The sequence below is a fragment of the Phyllobates terribilis genome, unplaced genomic scaffold (assembly GCF_046119375.1).
Source record: "Phyllobates terribilis strain yellow unplaced genomic scaffold, ASM4611937v1 Scaffold_4__5_contigs__length_816908805, whole genome shotgun sequence".
Lineage (NCBI taxonomy): Eukaryota > Metazoa > Chordata > Amphibia > Anura > Dendrobatidae > Phyllobates > Phyllobates terribilis.
This window is the reverse complement of record NW_027362764.1, coordinates 609,518,171-609,541,590: the sequence shown is the minus strand read 5'-3', so window position 1 is coordinate 609,541,590 and position 23,420 is coordinate 609,518,171. Positions and strand designations below refer to the sequence as shown.

At 40.1% G+C, this 23,420-nt stretch overlaps 1 protein-coding gene across 1 annotated transcript in view; it reads right to left on the bottom strand.

Annotated features, from left to right (window-relative positions):
* Positions 1 to 23,420, bottom strand: part of SNTG1 (syntrophin gamma 1) — a 1,226,946-nt gene that overhangs the window by 837,648 nt on the left and 365,878 nt on the right. The window contains exon 2 of the mRNA XM_073679284.1: positions 3,481 to 3,522. The gene's annotated coding sequence lies outside the window, so the exon portion shown is untranslated. The remainder of the gene's footprint in view (positions 1 to 3,480; positions 3,523 to 23,420) is intronic.

Below are 23,420 nucleotides of genomic sequence, written 5' to 3'. Positions count from 1 at the left end.
TGATCCTACTAATGTCAAGGCTGACATTCAGCCAACCAGCCTATCATTATTCATTTGCCTATTCTTGTCATGATGTGAATGCAGATCTAACTGATACAAAACAAAATGGGAGGCGCTGGGGCGGGATAGAGGATTGGCTTGGGGGGATGCCAAAGTTCATCTAATGCATGATGAACTGAGGCATTCACTATGTCAGAAATCTCAATCCAGTACCTGACTGGAGTAAGACTTCTGGTGTGGCACAAAGAGGTGCACAACACTAATAAGAAACTTCAGATTCATGAAGAAGAGTGCACTTCTTCATGAATCAGGAGTGTCTGACTCCAACATGCCACCTAATCAAGTCCAGCATTATTCATGCCAGTCTTGATGAATTGGCCCCTTAGTCTTTTAAACTCTCTGTGAGAATGAGCTCACGCATGGATTCTTATTGAACCCATTCTGCAGTTACCAAGAGACAGTGCAACCTAGAGACAATAGAAAGCAAAAGATGCAACAATTTAATCAAACCTAATTTTAAAAATTATTAGTAGCCCAAATTACATGCATTTATCCCAATATGTGATAATAATATTAGCAAATACCTCCGATAAGAAAGGTAGTATAGTACTTTTGATAAGCTATGTCGCTTATCCCATGTGCACGGCATTGCAGAAGCTTAGGTATCCATGGTTGCAACCACTAACAACTAACTAACTGTCATTATATGAGTGATCATAACCATGGATACCTAAGTTACTGCAATGCCCTGCACATGGGGTAAGCGACATGGCAAATCAGAAGAACTATACTACATTTCTAATTGGAATTGTTTGCTAATATAATTATTATTATACCTACTACATATTGAAATAGGATCTTAGAGATGGGAATACCCTTTCAAGTAAAATACGTAAATACATAAAAAATGCTCCCAAATGTGTCTATATCCTTTAAATTAAATTTGGACTTTATATGACATGTAATAATGTCAATTTAAAATTACTACTATATAATTGAATCAGAAGTTTCCTAATCCCAGTGCAAAATCTAAGGTTATGCGGCAGATTTTCAACTGCTACCCACAGCTAAACCACAAATTTTAGTACCGATTAGTAAATTTATGTGTATTACGGAAAATGGTTTAATATGAAAAGCAAATGGGTTTATATTCTGTACACAAACAGCACTTTGTAATATATTACAAAGATTATCTAAACTCAGCCTCATACAATAATACCTCTGTCCTATGGATAAGGTTGAGTTCAAACGAGCGTATGCAATCATCAGAAAAAACAGTTTTTCTTCTGTATCGTCATCCACATGATATCTGTATGCGATTCGCATGTCCATTTTTACATTTGCATGACATCCATTTGGAATTTGATTTTAAATTCAATAATTTAATAAACAATAAAAGGCAAAATACAATTTTCTATTTTCACAATGGTATTGGATCCATAAAAAATGAACAACTTGTGGATCGTAAAACATATGTGATCTGCTTTTTGCTTTTCTCATTGACTCATTGAAAGATCAAAGTAGTGCATGCTGCGATTTTTTTTATACAAGGACTATTGAATGAAAATATGCATGTGAACTATCACATTGGCTTTTGCACTGATCAGTTTGCTGTTGATGTTACTAGCTTTGCAAATAAACCTTTACAACAGGCCCTAAGACTCAAGTCTCTCTCCTGTGTTAAATATGATTTCCTCTAATTTCTCTATTTATTTTCAGTGTTATTACCATCTTCATAAATGGATACTGTCAGAGAGTAATTTTAAAACTAAGCACTTTTGCAATGTACTCCTTATACAAATTTGCAGCTGTTCTTGAGATATTAACACTTTCTTTTGTTTACAGCTCATTACTTAGGAGCTCGACCACCACCGCAATATAGCTTGTAAGCACTGCACAGAAACTGGCTGGGATTAGGAGGCAACTATATGCTTCAGTGATCAAGGCCAGCTTCAAAACAGTGCTTACAAGCTCAATAGAAAAGAGCTTTTAAGCACTGCGCATGTACTGCGTAGCAGCAGTGGTCGGTTTCCAAGGCAACAAACTGTAAACAAAAATAAACGTGTTAATATCTTAAGAACAGCAGAAATTCTTATGACAAAATTGCTTATATTTACAAGAATTATCCAACAATATCCATTCATGGGAATAAACTCATCAAGAGAATGCCAAGAATGTGCAAAGCAGTCATCAAAGCAAAAGGTGTCTACTTTGAAGAACCTAGAATATAAGACATATTTTCAGTTGTTTCACACTTTTCTTGTTAAGTATATAATTCCACATGTGTTAATTCATAGTTTTGATGCCTTCAGTGTAAATGTACAATTTTCATAGTCATGAAAATACAGAAAAATCTTTAAACGAGAAGGTGTGTCCAAACTTTTGGTCTGTACTGTACTTTGTTCTCATGTCACATTTGTGTATTGTGTATTTATATGATATTGTAATTTTAAATATCACTTCTTAATAAAATTTGATGTATGCCATGCTACTCTCTTTCTCCTTTTTTAAATTATATAGTTTTGAGTAGGCTTTTTTGGTGGTTAAGATTCGGCATTGATCACTGGATACCTATCCCATTTTCTCTACATTATGCGGGTCTCTGTTTTTGTAGAGTTTAATATAAACTTATCCCTCTCACCCACAAAGCGCTCCATTGTTCAGCACCACCCTACATCTTCTTTCTCATCTCAGTCTACCACCCTACCCATGCTCTTCGTTCTGCAATGACCTAAAACTGACATCCTCCATAATCCGAAACTCACACTCGCATCTCAAAGGCTTCAATTCCAATTCTTTGGAATGCTTTACCCAGGAATATTTGATGAATTCCCAATACCCTCAATTTTAAGTGTGACCTAAAAATACATTTCTTTAAACAGGCCTATCGCCCCACCTCACTTATCTAACTATCCCTGTTTTGCCCTTAGAATTTTTTTTTTACATCAGGACCCTAATGGCATCTGTTCACAGACCCTACATGCACTTATTAGCCCTCTGTGTCTGTACTGTACACATACTGGCTGGTGACTGGTTCACGCAGTGTTATGTGAACACCCTATTTATTATATTGATGGATGGACCATAGAATACAAGCACTTTTTACCATTTAACTTTCAAGTCTCACCTATTTCCTCCTAGATTGTAAGCTTGCGAGCAGGGCCCTCACTCCTTTTGGCATCTTTCTAATGTGTTATTCTGTAATGGCTTTTTCTGTCTTTACAAGTCCCCTGTAAAATGTAAAGTGCTGCGTAATATGTTGGCGCTATATAAAAAAATATATAATATTATTGTTATAAACGATTTTTCACTAGTGAACCAAATGCATCTATATATTACAAAGATGGCCACTCATTTTAGCCATGAGATTATGGATTAATTTTCTCTGCAGTTTACTTTTTAATGTGTGCTAATTTTGTTATTCCAATCAAAAGATAAGAACAGTAACAATTTCCATTAACAAGGTGTAGTATCACTTACCTTTTATTTTGGCTGAATACCTAAACCCTGATTCTGGATCATCTGTAAAAAAATGGAAAAATAAACATTCAATTTAGTACCATTCACAATAATCAATCTAAATATTCCTGGCATATTTTGTTTCATGAAGTTAACTAAAATGCTTTGTACTACATGTATTATGTGTTTTAGTAACTTTATGCTCTTTTGCCACAAAGGGGGTGTATCCTCACTGAAAAGAGAAGTAGCCTGATGCATGACATAAGATGACAAGAATGGCACCAGAATTGTGGAACACGTTTCTGGCACTAAGTAGCCAACTAAAAAGTGCTGTAAAGTTAGACTAGGAAATCTTAGAATTAGACGAATTTATCCAAAAGAAGAAAAACTGTGATAAATCTGGCACACTTAAAAGAGTATTCCCATCTCCAAGATCCTATCCCAATATGTAGTAGATGTAGTAATAATAATGTAAGCAAATAACTTCAATTAGAAATGTAGCATAGTTCTTCTGATTTGCTTTGTTCTTTTCCCAATGTGCAGGCATTGCAGTAGCTTAGGCATCCATGGTTATGACCACTCATATAGAAACAGTTAGTTGCTAGTGGTTACAACCATGGATACCTAAGCTACTGCAATGCCTGCACATTGGGTAAGCGACATAGGAAATCAGAACTATACTACATTTCTAATTGAAGGTATTTGCTATTATTATTATTATTACACCTACAGTGACATGTAAAAGTTTGGGCTCCCCTGGTCATAATTATTGTTATTGTGAATAGTTAAGCAAGTTGAAGATGAAATGATCTCTAAAAGGAATAAAGTTAAAGGGGTATTACCATCTCCAAGATCCTATCCCAATATGTAGTAGGTGTAATAATAATAACATTAGCAAATAAATCTAATTAGAAATGTAGTATAGTCTTTTTGATTTGCTATGTCTCTTTCCTCATGTGCAGGCATTGCAGGACCTTAGGCATCCATGGTTACGACCACTAGCAGCTAGCAGACTAATTGTTACTTTATCAGTCGACGTATCCATGGATACCTGAGGTCCTGCAAAGCCTGCACATGAGGAGTGAAACATAGCGAATCAAAAAAAAATATACTACATTTCTAATTGCAGATATTTGCTAATATTATTATTATTACTACACATACTACATATTGGGATAGGATCTTGGAGATGGGAATATCCCTTTAAAGATGACACATTTCTTTCGAATTTAAGGGGAAAAAATATATATAGTAATTTTTTACATTTTAAAAATGACAAAAGGAAAATGGGCCTATGCAAAAGTTTGGGAACCCTGCATGTTTAGCACCTAGTAGCACCCCCTTCTGAAAATATCACAGCTTGTAAACTCTTTTTGTAGCCAGATAAGAGTCTTTCAATTCTTGTTTGAGAGATTTTCATACATTCTCCCTTGGAAAATTTTTCCAGTTCTGTGAGATTCCTGGGTCATCTTGCTGGCACTGCTATTTTGAGGTCTAGCCACAAATTTTCAATGATGTTCAGATCAGGGGACTGTGAGAGCCTTTGTAAAACCTTCAGCTTGCGCCTTTTAAGGTAGTCTAGTGTGGATTTTGATGTTTGTTTAGGATCATTATCCATTTGTAGAAGCCATCCTCTTTTCAACTTAGGATTTTTTACAAATGGTGTTATGTTTGCATCAAGAATTTGTTGAAATTGCATTGAATCCATACTTCCCTCTACCCATGAAATGTTCCCCATGCCATTGGCTGCAACACAACCCCAGTATGATTGATCCACCTCCATGCTTAATGGTTGGAGAGATGTTCTTTTCCTGAAATTCTGTGACCTTTTTTCTCCACACATACCTTTAATCATTGTGGCCAAAGAGTTCTATTGCAACCTCATCCGTCCACAGGACTTGTTTCCAAAATATATCATGCTTGTTTAGATGTTCTTTTGCATACTTCTGATGCTGAATTTTATGGTGAATACGCAGGAGAGGTTTTCTTCTGATGACTCTTCCATGAAGGCCATATTTGTGCAGGAGTCTCTGAACAGTAGGACAATGTACCATAACTCCAGAGTCTGCTAAATTTTTCTATAGTTCTTTTGCAGTGAAGCACAGATTTGCCTGTCTAGCAATCCTACGAGCAGTTCTCAATGAAATTGTGCTTGGTATTACAGACCTTATCTTGACCTCAACTGTTCCTGGCAACTGCCATTTCTTAATTACATTTCAATCTGAGGTAAGGGCAACTTGAAAACAATTTATCTTCTTACAGCCTTCTTCTGCTTTGTAAGCCTCCACCATTTTCATTTTCAGAGTGCTAGGCAGCTGCTTACATAAAAAAACATGCCTGATGTTTTTTGGCAAAAGCTTAGAGGAGGCTGGGTTTTTATAAAGCTGAGAAATTTGCATCACTTGGCCTTTCCTAACGATGATAATGAGCAAGCCATATCCCTAAAAAGCTAAATAAGGTTTGAAACCTTGGTCAAAGTTATCTGAGCACACAAATATCCAAGGGTGCCCAAACATTTGCATAGACCCATTTTATTTTTTGTGATTTTTAAAATGTAAAAATGACAATATATTTTTTTGTCTTTGCCTAAAATACAAAGAAAATGTGTCATCCTTAGCTTTAGGCCTTTTAGAGATCATTTCATCTTCAACTTGCTACTATTCACAAAAACAGTAATTTTGACCAGGGGTGCCCAAACTTTTACAGGCCACTGTAACTCTTTAAAGACTTTCTAGTGTAAGTTTCCATTGTCTAAGATTAGACATTGTTAATAAATATGCCACAATGTTTCCAATTTAAAAATGCTGTACATGGTAGAATTTATTTTAATAAACAATACATTATTTAACAGGTGGCAAAAATCCTTCAAACATTTTCATTGTGCAGCGGTATGGTAAAAGGCCAAACTGAAAATTAAAGTCAGCCCTGGAATTTCAAAGCCCACAGGCATATGCAGCCCCCACACCCATTTCCCCAGATCAGGGTCTCCATTAGGCCACATTCACACGTTCAGTATTTGTAAGGCAAAACATAGGTGTGGAACAATCAGAGGAAAAGTATAATAGAAACACGTCACCACTTCTGCATTTTTCTCCCACTCCTGATTTTGGCTTACAAATACTGTTGTAAAATGCTGACCAAATACTGGATATGTGAACAATGAAGAAACTGTAAAGATATTATGTGGCAGCATAGCATCGAAGATTAGTGTTTTAGGAAAATAGAATAATACAGATTTAATTGCGAGGTAAAGAGAGATAAGAAAGTCATAGTGCCTTATATAATGTGATGCAGTGCCACAGCTGATTAATATAATTATAGTGCTGCAGCAAATAAATCGCACATTAATTTTGCATTTATGTCAAAGTAAACCACAAGTATAGCTTAAAGAAGAAAACATCTACCTCTGTGAAAGCCTCACAAAGTGTTACACACAGTACTGATTTCTTTTTGAAATCTTTGATTTATTATTCTAATTATATGAACATGCTTGCCATACTAATACTGAAACCTCTGTTCACTACTATTTTTTTTGTGCTTACTTAGCATTAATCGGCCTCGCCATTTTTGAGTAGTGTGAAATTGTTTAAAAACAAAAGAGTATTAAAATAAAAAAAATAAAAAGATATAAAAATTCTTATAGTCCAGTGTGTTATTATACAGGTTGATTATTACTACCGGTTTCTATCCCTTTATCCATAGTCACATATGTTGAGATCACATTGATATTACTAAGGTTGTGTTTTCGTTAAAGACATTGAAAGGTGTTGAATACAGTGCTTGGAGACCGCAGAGTGTCGTACAAATCATTCCAGGGCAACTTGAGATTTTGCAGTATTTCTGGTTTGCCACAAATCGATTCACTATGAATCAATTTTCCTGGAAAAATTTGTCAAAGATGGTGAATTCGAATTTCAAAATATTTGCTCATAACTAGTGCTATCTATAAAACATCCAAACTTCTTATACATAAAAACCTAAAAACTGTGTTCAATAAAGGGGTTGTCCACTTGGTGGAGAATTTTTTTCCTTAAATGTATTGGTGCTAGAAAATATTTTTGAAATTGGGTTTCCTTAATTGGGTTGCACCATTTGCCTTTTACAGCTGCTGTATTACACTGATTATTGCAGGCCTCAAAATGAGTTATCTGGGTTGGCCACATTATCTTTATTTTAATAGATGTGTTGGGGATATCACTTTGTGGCACTTATGATAATACAGGTTCTCCACCTGCTCTTGTTAGTGCAGCTGTTCTCACTGACTGCACAGCTCTCCTGTCCATTCAATCGCTGCTGGTGGAGGAACATAAGACCAGACCTGTCCATCAGTCTGCTCCAATAGAAAACTTCACAAGTGAAAATCACTTTTCTATTACTTATTGCTAATTTACACTTTCATGTAGACACCTTCAGCTATTTTTGGAATACACAGAAAAAAATTATATTCACAGATGACAGTCTATCACCAAATTTCCACTGTGCAAAATACTACTACAGGCGATTCAAATGTGATACAAAATCAGAAAATAAAAGCCCATTTCAAGTCGAACTGTCTGTAATAATGAAAAAACTACTCATGGCCGCCATGATTCACTTGCAACATTCATACTTTTCTTTTTACTTTATGTTTTTGTTGTGATTTATGACCCACTCAAACCCACTCAAAAAGCATAGCGCAAATATAACACTGTCATCTTTTGAAAGGGAAGGCAAAGAATATGGAGAGCAGCTCAAATGCTATACTGAGGAATGCTTTATTCTGGAGAGGCACAGTTAAGAAAAGAAAGATGCAAACTTTGCTTTGATGAATGGTATGCCATGCTTAGAATATATATAAAGAAAAATGTTTGAAATGGTTTATTCTCCATTCCAAACCATTACTGTCTTAATAATAAGACCCAAGATCAGAGAGCGCTCAGTTCAGACTAGCTGCACAGCCTTGCCGCTGGTCCAAGCTGTCAGGCTTCTGAAGATAGAAGATTGGAGAATTAATTTAATGCGGGAACTGATGACGCCAAAGTTCCTCTTGAGTTTCAATGGGTGAATTTTTTTTTTTTAGGATGAGAGAAATTTTCTCGCTTCCTGTAAATAATGTCTCTTTAAGGCTATGTGCCCACGATGCAGAAATGCTCAGGATTTTTTCCTGAGCGTTTCTAAATCTCCCTGGCAGAAAAAAATGCATGCGGATTGTACATGCATTTTCCTGCCAGGGACAAGCGGAAGTGAAGCGTTCTTCACATGCATTTCCGCATGCGGGTTGAAAAGCACTTTCCAAGCGATTTTAGCATCATTTGAAAAGTGCAATCTGCATGGATTTATATACTGTGATGGAAAGAATGGTAAAAAATAAAAAAATAAATATATACTTACCCTCTGATGGCCCCCGGTGTCCTGCTTCCCTCCGTTCTCCCTTGCCGGCAGCGGTACACTGAAGGACCTGCCGATGTCAGCGTCGCATGACCCGTCACATGACTATGACATCAGCGCAGGTCCTTCAGTTCATCGCAAACTGCCGGCATGCGAGAAGGAGCGCACCGCGGGCCGCCAGAAGGTAAGTTTATATTTATTTTTTATTTTATTCTTTTTTTTTTACAGGTTCTATGGTACCCAGGTCCGGAGGAGAGTCTCCTCTTCTCTAGACCTGGGTACCATCCGCACATTAGAACGCATGGAATGTGCATCTACATATACAGTGATGCATAATCCATGCGATCTAATGCAAGTCAATGGTGGCGAAAACGCAGCACTTCCGCAAAATAATAGGTAGTGCTGCGTTTTTTTCCACAATGATAATCTGCAGCGAAAATTTACGCAGCATGTGCACAGCACATGCGGATTATCATTGGGGAACATGGCAGGCCTTCTACCGTGCGTTTTTTAAGCGTTTCTGCAGCGTTTTTGCCACTTCGGAAATGCTTAAAAAATGCATCGTGGGCACACAGCCTCAGTCTAATCATATATAAGGTTTTGATGAGATTTTGTATTTTTCTTTTTCATACCCAATATGTTATTTTAAAGTCCATGCTGAAGTATTAAGAAGACTTAATACAAAATACTTTTGTTTGTGGTGATTTTTTGCTTCATTTTGGGGTTAGTTGTGTATTTTTCTGGCTTCTCTATAAAGCTTAAAAAATGCAGAAGAGAAAAGGGGAAGAAAACACTATTTATAATATTTACAATTAAAAACAAACTCGAAAGCATTTGAAACTCATGGAGTTTATCCAGCTATTAAATCAGATGAAAAATTAGTGGTCACTGTGTGCCGAAAGTTAATAATGCTTTACACAAAACTTGCTCCTCAATTTGGATCCTCAATTGACACTTTTTAAAAGAGCATAGATAAAAAGGCAGTTATGAAATATGCTAATTTTTTAATGACGTGTGCCAGAATTTTTGGTGTACAATATCGTTTTAAAATAAGCTAACTTGGAGGTGACATGTAAAGAAGAAAAATGTGGCAAAGAGAATGTGCACGTAACGTCTTTGAGAAGAGGAGGACTTTTTTTCAAATTTGATATATTACTTAGTGTCGGCTTCCAAATGGAAGCCACCAGAAGAATGAATTTGTCTCTTCTTAGATCAGCTTTGCGGCTTTCGAGGCCTTATATGGTTAAACTAAGTCGGAAAAGTTGGAACATGTTCACAGCAAGTCATTTTGACATTGCTTAGCATATGTCTAGTCTTTTTGCAATATTTTTTGGTGTTTTTTCAAGGTGAAATCTACCTGAAAAAGATATTGTATGTGGACATAACAAAAAAATATAGCAAAAGTTAAATCTATTAACCAGTAAGTGCCAATGTGACAAATTTGACATGCATTCTGCTTGGTCTAGATGAATGGAGTGTAGTGTTAATATTGTAAAAGCTTGTAATTGCTCGGGAAACAAACTACACAAATAGTAAAGGAGAGGGAGAGAACCCTGCTGACTATAAGAGCTTACACTATACAGGAGAGAGAGGACCATAACAGATTACACTCTACAGAAGAGAAAGAACCCCACTGATGATAAGAACTTACACACTACAGAAGACAAAGAAGACCCCGCTGATAATAAGAGCTTGCACACTATAGAAGAGAGAGAGAAAGAGCATACCATGCAGACAGTATGAGCTTACACTATATATGAGAGAAATAGGTCTCGGCTGACTATAAGAGCTTACACACTACAGAAGATAAAGAGAGAGAGGATCCCATTGATGATAAGCTTATACTCTACAGGAGAAAGAGAGAGACAGGACAATGCTGACCATAAGAGCTTACACACTATTGAAAGACTCTGAAGGTGGAAAACGACTCTGCCATACAAACTGTGTTTTATTGGGAACAGCTGATCTGTGATGGCCTAGGTACTGACCACCACTATACAAGGTATGATAATCCATAAGATGTCATAGCTAAAGAGCATTATGGGAAAGTCCGTGTGGCCAGATAAAAAGACATTAGCCTGCTCTTTGATGCTTCAACAGACTAGGAAATGGTGCCAGGCAAGTTTTTTCTAACCGCGAATCAAATCCCAAAATGTTAAAATTCGCATTAAAATATGAATTTCTGAAAATTCTATACAAACTCAATTTTCCACAGATTAATCTGCTTATCTTTAGTGAACATATTTCTTTATCATGTAAATCCGAAGCTTAAAAGATCTACTCTGTGGTAAAAGCAACATTATTTTCATTACTTTTTGGAATATAAAGTGGTTTGTCCTACTTAATACATCAATTTGTTTGAAAACTTACTGTGAGTTGCAGTTTCCCCTTTTAGAGGAATCTTCCCCTATGCATCCTTACATTTATATTACAGTTAAACCAGAAGAAGAAGCACACCTTGGCTTTAAACAGATAGGTTCACCATGAAGCACAGTTCTCTGTACTCAGTGTTGATAGATGATGTCAGCTGTGGGAATCTTTCTGTCTGGAAGGTAGCGCACTATCTCTTAATTATTATTAGAAATGTCAGAGTAAGTGGGAAAAGTTACTTGTGCTGTAAATTACTTGAGTGTCTAAGGGATTATAGATTTTTTAATGATTTCTTTTTCATTTCTACAAGAAAAAGATTAGTAACTGTTTGACAACATGAACGTGTTTAAATATATGAGGTCAAGTATCTTTACACTGTATTGCCATTTCCTTATTTTAAAAAGTAACAGGTTCACTATAATGTGCAATTCATTTATTATTATTGTACAGAAGATGTCAGGAACAATTAGAAAGCAAAGAAAACTCAAGAAATAACATTCATTGGCTCATAGCTTTTGTCTCTTTTTTTTGGACCACTCCGAAACATTATAAAAATTAGACCTTTTTAGTTGGTAAAATGACTTAAAAGGAATCTCTTTACTGTTTGAAGATATATGTTTGAACTGTACAGAGATTTGTATATTAAACTTTATATACATAGACCAGTAATCATTACTAAGTGGCATCCTCTATGTCTAGAGCAAAAAAACACATTTTTCATAGAAGGGAAATTCTTCTTTAATAAGCTGTGAGACTAAGGAGCTTTGTCCTAAAATGTTGTTATGGTCAGTTATTTAAACAATTTCATGAAGGGCTTTCTTTATTTATATATTACAAGTTATGCAAGATAAAGTAAATTGCTGGAAACAGGTCATTAAGCCTAGGATTGATTCCTAATACCATATTTAATTTTAGTAATACATTTTTCTACCTAAAATGAAGCTATCAACAAATATTTTTAAGTCATTCCTTTAGAGATGAGTGAATCGGTTCAAGGCAAATCTAATTGAATTCACCCTAATTTGGATTGGTTGGAATCTGTTTAAATAAATAAATTAGTTTCAAAGTAAATTATATTTCCTGGCCAAATTCTAGCGTACTGAAGAATACAACTTTCAACAGATTAACTCATCATTACTTTCTTTCAATTAACATTGTAGGATTGAAGATGGACCTAAGTGGACCTATTCCTATCTTTAATCATGTTAATTGTGTTACTTCTGCAGATCTTTGGAATCTATGCAGGAAATATCTTTTGCCATGTCACATAAAGTGCTAATCTGGAGAGAGTTTAAACACTAAAAAAGGTTTAATTATGGTGGCCCGCAAGTATGAAAAAGGTCATAATTTGCACCATTTCAACTCCACCGATCCATATTTATGAAATGTCGCACCTTAACCCCAATTTTTGTTCTTAAGTGATGGGAGCTGGTGCATGCGAGCAATGGTAACCACTACATTTAAATGTTGCTGTCAGAGATTAACAGTCATTTAAATGGTTAACAGCATGGATCGGACCTGCACGCTGTATGCTATTGCTAGACACAGATGCTGTCTATGTAACAAAGCTGGCATCCATTGCATACGAAGAGATCTCTCGAGTCCCCAGCAATGACGTACCTATAAGTAATTTTATGTTAACGATAAATATGCATCACATTATTCCAGTGTAACTTCTCTATTTTACAATGCACATCATTTTACGTAACCATGGTAAAAACTGGTTGCAAGTGCAACATAAATGTATTTGTTTCACTCCTTTTTTGTAATACAGCTATAATCTGTCTAGAATATGTTAGTCTCACATAGAAATGCTATTATCATACTTCACTGCAAAAAAGTTTATTCACATCCTTTTTTATATTATCTTTAGGATTTGGCTAAAAATTGTGTAATAAAGAAAAAAATAACTCACTTTGTGTTAGTTATTTACTACAATATAATGTTGCAATCTACGCAAACATTTTTTGCAATTGCAATGATAAATATCTCCCCAATATATCTGAAAACAAGGATATTTTGCACATCATAAGTGACAAGATAGCGCTTCATTTTCACTCTACAAACAGCTTTGACGATCTGGATATATTTTCGAATTCACCTTTTACTTATATAATAATATTAAATACGTACGACAACCTAAAGTGGTTATATATGTGACACTTTCATCCTTTTTATGTTGCACTATGTACAAAAATATGTTATAGATTTACAGGTACGGTATCACATATTTATTGAACGGGTCCAAGACACTATTGATACATGTTTATCTGTTTCAGCAGCTTTAATATAAATAACAATAGCTGTCATGTCCTTATTGATTTCAAGCTGCTATCAATAAATTTATTGGCTGTGTAAATATAGTAAAGTGTTACCAGTGTTAACTATTGTGAATATTTTACCACTACTCTCCTTCACTTTTCTGTTGCTACTTGTAAATTCAATGAAATATTCTAATGGTGTGAAAAGCTTCTGACAATAAAAAAAGGTTTCTAAAACAAATGTTGAAACTAAGTGTTGAAACTAAGCATTTACAATTACACTATAATTAATACATGTTTCTCGCACTTAGATTTTCAGGTTTTTAAAATTTGTTTGAAATTAGACAATGATCTTGTGCGTAGTGTTGAGCGAATTTGTTCGACATTTCAACTTCATGTTCGTGTTTGAGGTTCCGGCTTGTTCGCGCCAAAAAATCATCTCCGTCCACGAACATCTCTGATTTGCCACACTGTCACGCAGATAACAAATCAGGAATGTTCGTGGGCCGAGCCAATTTTTTGGCGCCAACAAGCCGGAACCACGAACATGAACAGAAACTTGTAATGCCGAACAAATTCGCTCAACACTAATTGTGTGGAAAAAGTCTTCATGTTCGATAAGCAATAGAGACAAGTAAATCTGCCGAATTTGGCAGATTGCTTGAATTTTGCAGAAAACATTTATTTGCATTGAATGTATTCATTGCAAATTTAATGTTTATTTTTATGCTCTGCACTGCCTCCAAACTCAAAAACATAGGCATGGCGTGAAAAAAAAAAACATTTAACCACTTAAACTGACAAGCAAAAGGGTAACAATGTTGTGAACTATTGACTTTCAGGCTCCATAGCTCACCATCCACTACTGCTTAGAACGTGAGACTACCATCATTTTATAGGCAACTATCTTGGCTATCTCATGCATAAATTTGACTTGCATCTATTTTGCATAGGATTATGTTCAAAATATTGTTACCCTTTTGCTTGTCACTGTACATGTCTCACTACTCCAGTTCATCGTCTAGTGCTACGCATCTCAGCTGTCATGATGAACACCATAATGTCAAAAGGTGTGTCATATTGATGAGCATTATTCAATGTGCTAACACACATGGTGTGATGTCTGAGGTCTACTTGGTGCTAGAAGCCAAAACCTGAGTAAGGATCATGGAAGAAAATGTGAAACGAGAAATGAAGCACTGGACCATGAACAGAGGAGATTGGACAGGTAACGATGAAGTGAATATTTTTTTTACCATTTTGCTCACTACAATTTGGTTAAATAGCAGACGCCAGATTGCTAAATCTGAGTTAATCTTGAGTGGGCCCGGAGCAAAATACAGAACAAAGTTTATTATTAATAATTCTATTCCCATGTATTTAACAATGATGGATGGTATTCAGCAGTGAGGCTTCACTTTAAGTTTTTCTGTTGGACGCCATGCTGAATTGCTACATCTTTGCCCATGGGGAAGTGTATCTACCCTTTTAATGAATTTCTATGTGAATCAAAGATGTTTACGTCCCTCGGGAATGAGCATAGACACTATATTGATAGTGTGCTTACTTTGCTTTTTCTTTAACCACCATAGATTTTGAGTTGATAGAATTGATTTATCAGGTTTGAAGTTCACAAGAAATTCAAATGATATATATAACAAAGATCAAATACAGAATAGAATTATTACACATTGACTTATGTCTATTTTTGGGTTTATTTTTTGTAGGTGTAAACTGTCTAAGTATTGGAAACTAGCATAGAATTGAAAGAACAATGGTAAGATGTACAAAGACTGAAGAAATATTACAGATCTAGTAATATTTATAACAATAAACAAAAGGGAAAAATGAGAACAAAACTGATTTTATAACTAATGTTTTGTATGTAAACTTAGCAGTTTAGCATTGGGTTGTCTCATTTCTAATTCTAAATTTCTAATTCAAATTGTCTCAATTCTTAATCCCTCATTTACTTATGAAATTCACATATTCCAAAATTCATTTAATTTTACAAATTCAAAAAATAAATAAATAATAGATTACTTTAGGTCCAAATTTGCTACATTTGTGTGATCCTTCTGTACAATGTTTTACAGCACCACATGTCCCCTTTCAACTAGGTGGTTTTACAAACTTATGGAAAAATGCCTGCACTGTTCAAGTGTTCTCTTACCCTGCAGACAGGTATTCATTAATTAAAGCACAGGCTGTCAGCCATGTACACTTGAACTTCTTGATACAATGACTTAATGAAGTATAATAACCAAAGCCAGAGTTTAAAATGATGGACATAAAAATAAAATGATAATGGGAAATATATTTGGCAAAATAATTATTATATATACGACTCGCCCCCTGGGCCGTGGGGTACTCGGAACCGGGCAATAGGGAGACGATGGGGGTAGTAGTGGCGACTCGGTCCCGTGCCTCAGGGTGGTCAGACCCGTGGCAGTCTTTTAGATGTTTTAAGTGATGTCTGACTACGCCACCCGTGGATTGCGGTTATTAGGAACCGCCGCTGCAGGGCAGACTGCTGGGGCCGATGATGTATGCAGCTGGGATGGTGTGACTCCCCACGGGAAGAGTGCGGTCCCAGGGCAGTGTAGTGGATGGTGGGAGTGATGGTGGTGAGAGTCCCAGTACCGGTAGTGCCAGAGGAGCGAAAAAGCACACAGGCAACGTACTGCAGTCCAGGGTCTTTACTCACGGTTAATATCCTAGTCACTTCAACTGGCAATGACTGCCCGAGCCGTGCTGCGTCCACCAGGTGAGGCGCTCGGTCAACTCCCAGACAGTTCAAGAGTATGGCTCAGGACCCGCTTCAATCCTTCCTCTGCCTCACCAGTGACCCACTTTTGTCCAGCTGCCGCGGAACTGCGCAGGTAAACGTGGGCCCCGTTCCCCGCTGCCCTATATGGTGCCTTCCTAGCAGGTTTGATGAGGTGTCGCACCAATAAATGATCACGACGTCCAGTCTTTGGCTGAGGGTAGTTTCTCCTCCACCAACTTGGGATCCGGCACCCTTAATCTGCCTGACCCTTCACCCTGTATTCTCGTGGGTTCTTAGGGTCCCTTCTTCCTTCTTGTTCTTGAGCCCTTCTGTTTCTTTCTCTTCTTTTCCCTTCTCTGTTCCTCCTTCTTCTCCTTTCTCGTGGAGCTGGGCTGAGAAGTAATCCCAGCTCCCCTTCACCTCCTCTCTCTCTCCACTCTCCTCCTCGGCCTCTCTCTAGGCCCACTCTGGAGTAGAGCTCCTACAGAGCCTCTACTCCCTGTCCTCTCCTCTCTCTGCACAGACTGAACTCTACTGACTGTCCTAAGATGGTGCCCACCTTTTATACCTCCCTCTAGCCATGAGCCCATGTGACCAGCAACCAATGAGCTCCTACCTATACTCAGGAACCAGCCCCTATCTGCTCCTACATCACTGGGAATTCCACCCCGCTCCCCACTCCAGCCAGGGACATGGTCTGTTGTATCTGCATTTCTATCTAATGGGAGTACCGTTGAGCTGTCCCTCGGAAATGGGGTGAGTGTGCTGTATGCAGCTAACTGAGCCCTGGTCCATACTCCATCCTCCCCCGGGAGTGGAATATCACACCTCTGGCAGAGGTGCAATACCCCTGTAGCGGCCGAGCCCTCGGGGCGCTACACATACATATGGTTAGGCTTAATATAAAGAAACTAATTATAACATTATCTGCAATTTTATTGAGAATGTTTGAATTTTTTAAATTTAGAATATAAATCTAATAATAAATTTATATTTATATTACTGTGCATTCATAGTTTAATCGATTTTAAAATTGAAGGTAGACATAAATCCATAGAGTTCAACCCGCAACCTAACATGTTGATCCTGAGGAAAACAGACTATCTATCTATCTATCTATCTATCTATCTATCTATCTATCTATCTATCTATCTATCCAACTAAAAAATAAAAAAAGAAGGCAGCATTTCAATATTTACCAAAAGAAAGTGTACTTTATTTAACCCATGTGGCGACGTTTCAGTTCAAATGCTTGAAAAAGATTAATTTGAACAGAAATATCACCACGCCATGTGGGCTAAATAAAGTCCACTATCTTTTGGTAACTACAGGAGTGCTGCCTGCTTTTCCTATTTATATATATATATGTCTATGCAAACGTTGAATGCTTTGTATGAGAGGCTTTGCACCCATATTGGAATGCTTTATGTGTACTGTCCCATTTTTATATTTATCTTTCTATCTATCTATCTATCTATCTATCTATCTATCTATCTGTGGCACCCTGCTACCACAGGTACCACAGGACCCAAAAGGGTGCATGGATGGACTCCTCCACAAGAGGCCCTCACTACAAACAGACACCTCCACCCTTCCACCTCAGACCACCAGAGGGAGCCCTGTTAGGGATATATTTATATGGAGGGTGGAGTTAGGCAGTGAGTAGTTAGTCAGAGAGCAGTCTGAGAGCAGCACGTGAGCTGCTGCTGTACTGAGGGCCCCGAGTGTGGCCGAAGCAACAGGAAAGGAGAAAGGAGTTAAGGGGGCAGAGGAGCATCACAGGCTCACCCCAGAATACAAACCGGACACCGGGTCCATGCCTAGAGGGTCCTCTACACCCAGTAGGGATTACCAGCATACCAGGAGGATTACAGATCCCTGATCGACCTGAAGCTAAACCCTTAATAGGACTAGGAATCACGAAGGCCCCAGCATCCAGGCGTCATGAGACAAAAACTGTTACAGACCAAAAGAACTCCTTTTCAAGAGAGACCCCAGGGTACAGGCCCGGGAGTTGACTGCCGTGACATCCTAAACAAGGTAAAAGGCCCGGGTACCGAGTCCCCTTGTAGACTGTGGTGGGCATCGCTGCCATTGCCGCATTGCCGCGCGGGAAGAAAAGGGGCGTAACCATGGGAACCAGAGAGGCGTGATTGCTGGTAGCGCTCGAAGCCCAGGCCCTGCCTCGCGCCTCGACGCCGAACCAGGAAGCGTCAGGTCCTGGAAGGAGACCGTCTTCAAGCGCACTCACTGACGTCAGCCACGAGGGAAACGCAAGGTCCTGGAAAGAGACCGTCGCCTGCGGAGCTGTGGCCTACCCAATCAAAAGTAAAGGAGGTAGGCTACGGTTCACTAGGGGGGTGCAACCATGGCCGATGACCAGCAAAACGCCGGAGCACCGGTTAATGCTCCTGATGCTCAACTCGTGCCCACCGCTGCTCAGGCTGGAGCAGCCGCCCCACCAGCAGGGGTCGCGATTCCAGTCATGCCCATGGCCCTGCCATACATCCCCTGAGCAAAATGGCTTCCCCAGTATGATGGCAAATCAGACACCCTTTCTGGATTCAATAGAAAGATATGCTGTGTATTGGACATGTATTTAATGACTGTTAAACAGAGAGCCGCTGTTTTGCTGGGACAATTGACTGGTGCCGCCGAGCGGGAAGTTGAAACCTGGCCAGCCGCAGACCAGGAATCAGTATCTATCATATTTAAGAGACTGCAAACTGTCTTTGAAAACCGCACTGAGACAGATCTCCGGATGAGGTTCTACCACTGTACCTAGAAACCTGAGGACAGTATCCGGGACTATGCCTGGCATTTACAAGAGGCCCTGTGGGCCCTGAAACAGGTTAGTCCAGACAGCATACATGATGAGAACAAAATGCTGACAGAACAATTCATCCGGGGGTTGAGGTCTAAGGAGGAGAGCAGAACCGTACGGTGGTGGGCCTTAGATCATCCAAATGCCACCTTTGACGCCCTGAAGGAAATGGCTATTAAGGGTCTTCAGCCCCTGGAACCATCAGATACTGCTATCCAGCATTACCAGGGTGGGGCAACCCCAGTGCCTGCATCACCCACTGCTCCTTCATTAACGGCTGAAACAAAGGTGCAAACAGTGCCTCCTAGCAAGCTGGACAGCCTGTGCTCAGAAGTGCGTCAGCTAAGTAAAACCCTGACCACTGTTCTGAGTGCCCTGCAGCTACAGGCGGAGCCCAAGCTGGAAGGAGGGATCCTACTCGCCGACAGTCCTGAGGATGTCCCCTGGATGAGGAGAAGAAGGAGGATAACGCCACCCCATGGCAGGACCAACGACCAACGTCGCCCTCCAAGAGAATTTGTCTGCTACCGCTGCAACAAGGCAGGCCATACCACCCGGACCTGTCCTTTAAATGGGCAAACCCTGGGGCCGACACCCAGGAGTAGACCAACCAGGCCCATCAAGCTGGTACCACCGGTTTGTAGGAGGAAGGCCTTTCCTGTCCATCGTGCTGGACGGAAGGGCAACACCTGCACTACTGGACTCCGGGTCATAGGTAACATGACATCCTCTACAAAATGTACTGGTCCCTAGATGAACTCCATCCGCCAGCCCCAAATCTCTCTGTGTATGCATCCAATGGCCTTCCTCTTAACCTAGTAGGGGTTAAGGATGTGACAGTGAAGGTGGGGAGAGCAGAACTAAAGGATAAAGGGCTGGTTATAGTGGAGTCTAACCCTGCTGATACAGACTTCTATATGATACTTGGTGCAAATGTAGTTGATAACTGTTTGGGAGAAGTGTTGTTCTTACTCCAACAGATGGCTGACACTGCCAGACTGGGGCAGAGGAAGGTGCTCCAGAAGGAAATTCGAGCCCTCCAGTACCAGCAGCAGGTATAACTAACAGGTGGTGAGATTGGTAATGTACGGGTGACAGACCCGATACCCATTGTGATTTCCCCAATGAGTGAAAAGCTGATTTGGTGTAGGGCAGCAACAGGTCTCAAGGGACAGAACTACCAGGAGGTAGTGGAACCCACTAGCTCGGAACACAGACCTACACTTCTAACTGTTAGGGGGGTAGTTGAAGTACGCAATGGAAGGGTACCTGTACGTCTCCTAAATTGTGGGGAGGCGGAAGTTAAATCGCCACAATACGCCACTGTTGCCAGACTGTATACTGTGAATAATGATGCCATACACACAGCGGAATCCTTGACGCCACCGGATACAGTGGAGGACAATGACTCTGAAGCTCAGCTGGAGGAATGGTGTCAACAGCTCCATGTTGGGACTGACGCCACTCCTGTCCACCAGAAACACAGTGTTTACAGAGTGGTTCAGGAATATGAGCAGGTGTTTAGTAAACACCCACTTGATTTTGGAAGGGTTAAAGGGGTACAACACCACTTACCCACCGGTAACCATCCACCCATTAAGGAGCATTACAGACCTGTACCACCAGCACATTACCAAAAAGCCAAAGAAATGTTGCATGGTATGAAAAAGGCAGTTGTGGTAAGGGATAGCTGTAGCCCCTGGGCAGCTCCCCTGGTCCTGGTCAGAAAGCAGGACGGTAGCATGAGGATGTGTGTAGATTACAGACAAATTAATTGAATAACACATAAAGATGCATACCCTTTGCCCCGTATAGAGGAATCCCTGGCTGCACTAAAATCTGCCAATCATTTCTCTACATTGGATCTCACTAGCGGGTACTGGCAAGTCTCTGTTGCTGAAGAAGACCGGGAGAAGACAGCCTTCACCACCCCGATGGGATTATGTGAGCTCAACAGCATGCTGTTTGGACTCTGCAATGCACCAGGAACGTTCCAGAGGTTGATGGAGTGTTGCTTGGGACACCGGAACTTTGAGACAGTGCTACTATACTTGGATGACGTTATCGTGTACTCGAGGACGTATGAAGACCATCTGAAGCACCTGGCAGAGGTATTTTAGGCATTGTCCCGGTATGGGATGAAACTAAAACCTTCCAAGTGCCGCCTGCTCAAACGGAAGGTTCAGTACCTGGGACACGTGGTCAGCCCAGAGGGAGTAGCACCAGACCCGGAGAAGGTCACTGCCATCCAGAAGTGGCCTGAACCAAGGAACCTCAAAGAAGTACGTCAATTTCTGGGACTGTTCGGGTACTACAGGAGGTTCATTAAGGACTATACCAAAAAGGCAGCACCTTTACAAGACCTCCTGGTAGGACAGTCCAAAAGAGGTAAAAATCCCCCATTCCAGTGGGGCAAAGAGCAGACTGAGTCCTTTGCATTAATGAATGAAGTCCTAACCGGTGAGGAAATCCTGGCTTACCCCGACTACAGCCAACCTTTTCTGTTGTACACCGAAGCCAGCAATGAGGGACTGGCAGCTGTGTTGTCCCAGAAGCAAAACGGCAGAGAAAAGGTAATTGCCTATGCCAGTAGGAAGCTTCGCCCTACTGAGAGGAACCTGGAGAATTACAGTTCCTTCAAGCTGGAGTTCCTGGCCTTGGTCTGGGCTATCACTGAAAGATTCAAGCATTACCTAGCCTCAACTAAATTCACAGCCTTTACCAACAATAACCCCTTGACACACCTGGAGACAGCCAGGTTGGGAGCCATGGAACAGCGTTGGGTGGCCAGACTGTCGAATTATCAGTTCACAAACAAGTACCGGGCAGGTCACAAGAATACCAATGCTGATGCCTTGTCAAGAATGCCCCACCAGTCAGACAAGGAGGATGAAGTGGATGATCTCAAAGAAATTGAACTACCTGCTTTCCACAGAAGCAGAATGGTCCACGAGCAACACGCCTTCAGAAGACGTCATGGTAAGACGTTAAATCCTCTACCTCATCATAGCTGGAAGGAGACCCAGGACAGGACCCGGTTGTCAGCCTCATCAAAAGACTGATAACCCAAGAAGGTTCTCACCTGGAGAAGGAAGCTCCCCAACAAGCCAAGCACCTGTGGAATGAGAGAAGCCGGCTGTTCATCTACAGAGAAAAGCTGTGCAGAAGGTATGTCAACCCCAGAACCCATGAAATGGTGTGGCAGATTGTTGTACCCAGGACGGATATCCAGATGGTGTTTGAGGCCTACCACGACCAGGCAGGTCACTTTGGCTGGAAGAAGCTGGAAACCCTGCTGAAGGACCGATTCTATTGGGTTGGAATGCGGAGTTCCATAGAAAGGTGGTGCCGGAATTGTGGGCCCTGTAGCCTCGGAAGGAAAGACTACGGCAGCCAGAAAGCACCCTTGCAGTCCATCAAAACTACCCAACCCCTGGAGATTGTCGCTCTGGATCACGTCAAACTGTTGCCCAGCAGATCAGGCTATTCCTATGCCCTGACCATGGTGGATCACTATTCCCGGTTCCTGGTGGTAGCCCCCATCAAGGATCTGACAGCAGAAACTGCAGCAAGAACGTTTCAAGCCTACTTCTGCAGACCCCATGGATATCCGGACAAGGTGCTAACAGATCAAGGCCCTGATTTTGAAGCTGAGCTATTCAAGGAATTCTGTCACCTGTATGGATGTAAGAAGATCCGGACTACGCCATATCATCCGCAAACCAACGGTATGTGCGAGAAAATGAATAACATTGTTATAGACCTGTTAAAAACCCTACCTCTGGAAGAAAGGAACCAGTGGCCAGAAAAGCTACCTGACTTAGTGGACCTGTATAACCACATACCTGTGAGTTCTACTAATTGTACCCCAGCGTACCTCATGAGAGCAAGACCTGGAAAGTTGCCCATGGACCTAGAGCTCGGAGTGGTAGAACCTGCTGCAGATACCTCCACTGAAGATTGGGACACAAGTCGGCAAGAGCAGTACAGGAAAGTACAGGCCTGTGTCGAAGACAGTCTAAACAAGGTGAGGGAACGACAAGAAGAGCAGTATTACAAACATGCACCAGCAGAACCCTTGGCACCCGGAGAGATAGTGCTAAAGCGGAAAAGAAGAGGTCACAAGCTCGATGACCAGTGGGAAAGAGAGCCCTACACAGTGTTGAATTCAAATTTGACAACACCAAAACCTGCCTGATCAGCAAAGATGGAGGTAAAATAACCGCAACAGTCTCAAGAGACCATTTGATATTGTGCCCAGGTCTACTGAAGACACCGGAGGAAGAAGCACCTCTTGTATTACCGGAGAAACCCAATGAAGATGTACTTCATACAGTTCTAGGAGACTTCCCAGCGGACTGGCCTCAAC